This window comes from Gekko japonicus, unplaced genomic scaffold (genome assembly GCF_001447785.1).
Source record: "Gekko japonicus isolate JY-2015 unplaced genomic scaffold, Gekko_japonicus_V1.1 scaffold2359, whole genome shotgun sequence".
NCBI lineage: Eukaryota > Metazoa > Chordata > Lepidosauria > Squamata > Gekkonidae > Gekko > Gekko japonicus.
The window spans coordinates 164,938-168,546 of NW_015160293.1; positions in this window are offsets into that span (position 1 = coordinate 164,938).

Below are 3,609 nucleotides of genomic sequence, written 5' to 3' on the forward strand. Positions count from 1 at the left end.
GCCTGGGGCCAGGGAGGGCCTTTGCGGGGCTTCCTTGCACTTCTGCCGGCCTTGCAGGTCCACCGCCAGGCCCCTCATGGGACTCAGCAGTGGAGCTGCAAGGCTGGCGGCAGTGGCCGGAACTGTTGGGGGCGGGGTGTGTGGCCTTATGATACACTTCCGGTGATGTCAGGGGGTGCGGCCTTATGACACACTTCCGGTAATGTCAGGGGTGTGGCATATGTTAATGAGTTATGCTAATGAGTTCCCCTAGCTCTTTTTCTATGAAACAACCCCTGCCCCCATGTACCACTTCTGCATAGCAACTCTATAGTCTTCTGTAGAAGTTACTTGTGCAAGGGAGAAGTTATCAGCTTTAGCTTTGATAGCAGCAGTTAATTCTGCAGAAAGCTCAATAGAATACACCTCCCTCTCAGCAACATTGCTGTCAATGGTTCCAACATAAACAGAGCTTACTGAAACTTTCTACCATCTCTGAACCCTTACTGCTTGACCATTACCTGTAAGATCACATAATGCCCAAAATATTGTTTTAATTTCAATATTAAAATTTAGCTGCACAGCTGGGACTGGAAAAGTTCAGAGTATGTTTTGCAAGTTAGATTTCTTTTGTCTTCTTGGTATTTTAAATGATTATTACCCAGTCCTCATATTAAGTAACTGACCCATGTTGCTCAAATATATGATTCATATTTGCATTAGCAATTCTAGATTTCAGTCCTATGGCCAGGGTCCAACGTACCTGAGGGACCGCCTTTCCCCATATATACCCCAGAGAGCACTACAGTCAAGGTCTCAGAATCAATTGACTCTCCCTGGTCCTAAGGAAGCCAGGCTCGCTACCACCAGGGTCAGGGTCTTTTCACTGGCAGCTCCATACTGGTGGAATGAGCTCCCGGAAGAGATCAGGGCCCTGCAGGATCTCTCACAGTTAGGCAAGGCCTGCAAGACAGAGCTGTTCCACCAGGCTTTCCACTAGGAGCCGCCCCCACTATCACCACCAACTCCCGGTTTCGAGGGCCAGTTATATGAAAAATATTGAGAAACTTACAAAGTATGCTGCCGTGTATAATCAGAGAAATATCAACAGCACTTAATAGTACTATTCTAATTTCAAATTGTTTTATGATGATTTTACCAGATTTTAATTGTTATTTATATACTATGTGTAATGTTTTAACAAATGTAAGCCGCCCTGAGCCTGTGTAGCTGGGAGGGCGGGGTATAAGTTGAATAATAAATAAATTAAAAATAAGATTAACTATTTTCTGTTGTGACACATGTTTTTAGAGATTAAGTGTGTTCTGAAGTAACACAATTAACAAGTGATAGCTCACTTTTTCAAATGCCCATTCTCCATATTTATAGTACATACTATTACTGTTTTATTACCAAATTAATCTGCTGAATTAGTCTGCACAAGAACACATGAAGCTACCTTACACAAAGTCAGATGAAGGTCAGTATTGTGCTCTCAGTCTCACCTACTACCTGATCCGTTTTACTGGAGGTGCTAAAGATTCAATCTGGAACCTTCTGCAAGCAAAGCAGATAATATACCACTGAGCCAAAGCCCCTCCACAAATGCATGGTGCCTTCCTGCAGGAAAACAACAACAACTGAAGTTAGGATGGCTTGGACCTGTGGTAGGGCTTTTTCAATCACTGAATCCCATTTGTAGCATTCTTGCCCTTTGAAGATGAGGTTGCTACTGTCCCTGCAGGCCTTATAAAATCCTGCCTAATTCTGGACTTGAGGTGTCTACTTTTTTCTGGATAGCATTGCACTCCACCTAAAGGTGCTTCTAGACCCATACCTCCTGTTGAATAAGCAGGTAGCAGTGGTGGCCAGGAGTCCCTTCTACCAGTTTGGGGGGGGCTTTTCCGGGGGGGGGGGGGATATTAATATTGCCATTGAGCTGCATGCTCTGGTAACATTACTGCAATGTGCTTTACACAAAGCTGCCCCTGAATACTGTCTACAAGCTACAATTGGTACACAACACTGTAGACAGAATGCTGACTATAGTGAGTCATAAGAACTGTATCACTCCAGTCTTGTTCTATCTACACTGGCTCCCAGTTTGCTTTTGTTTAACCATTTTTACTTTTGTTTATTGTTCCCTACTTTCAAAGCCCAAGTTGGGTGGAAAGGCAGAATAAGATTGATTTAAATAAATATCTGAGTATCTAGAGTGGAAACAACAGTAAAGATTAGGGAGTTAATTATCACAAATGGAAAACTTCCCTGCAGAGTACATATAAGCCAGGTCATCATCAGTGTGACCAAAGGTCCCTCTAACCTGTGCTAGGTGGTGCTAGCACACAACATTTTAACTGGCAGTGCAGAGAACATAACTTGCAGTGTAGCCTACAACTGAAAGGAGAAGGCATTTTCCCCTCCATTGGAAACAATGGGGGATGGGAGCACCTCCCTCTGGGGCTCATAGAACTGGACTCCCCAGGTCCAATCTTTTTGAAACTTGGGGGGGGGGAGTTGAGGAGTGGCACCAGCAGCTATGCTGCAAATTTGATGCCTCTGTCTCAAAAAACAGCCCCCCAGAGCCTTAGATACCCCCAAATCGATTCTCTGTTATAGCCTATGGGGCCCATTGACTATAATGGTCCCTATAGGCTATAATGAAGCCAGGGGAAAAAATTGCACACCCCTATTATGCTTTTCAGTATGATTTGTAAGTCATGGGGAAAAGTGGGATATAAATATTTGAATAAATAATTAGTGTGGGCAAACTGATAAAATGTAAGCAACGTCCTGTATGTTAGGTGAGGCAGGGTTCTGGCAGTGATTGTTCTACCTCTGTTATACTTGACCTGTAATGCTGGTTGTCATATTTCACCAAAACCCCAAAGTAGACTACAAGAGTCATCCCCCCCCCCCCCCGGGGGCGGGTGTTTTTTTTAAGGTCAAGGGAGGGGGAGGCCAGGTCTACCAATATAGTGGGCTGGACCAGATAGACCTTTTCTCCAGAGGCCACGTTTACCAGTATAGTGAAAGGAGTGGATAGAGCTGTTCTCCAGAGGCCAGGTGAACCAATATATTGGGAAGGGGTGGGTAGACCTATTGTCTGGAGGCCAGATAACAATTTGATTAGAACATGCTGTACTGATTTCTCTACCACCAAACTGTATATGAACTCTGGCTAAAATATGTAAATACATGGTCATCATTGATTGCCTTCTTGTCTCCTCATTTCCACCCTGCACACACAGCAGGAAAAGTTTGGAAGTGGCCCAGAACAGAATGGGAGGAGATCAGCATCCTCTTGACTTAAGACATCTACAGATTGAGATGGACTGCTAGTAGGCCTTGACTACAGCACAGCTGAACAGCTGTCCCTCTTGCATGAGAAATCATATATGAAAAGTAGGGAAGTATGAAAGAATTTACATGTAACTGGCTTGGTCTGAAAGGACAGTTTGCTCAGCTATATGGCACCAGTAAGTCTGGAAGTGGGGCCAGATCCACAGGCTGAAACTCTGTCACACGGACCCTCGTATAAAACCCCATTCAGTACCATACTTAGAATTATGAAAAATCTGGCTCTGTTTATATACTTTTAATAAACCGGGTCCTATTTTCCAGGATTCT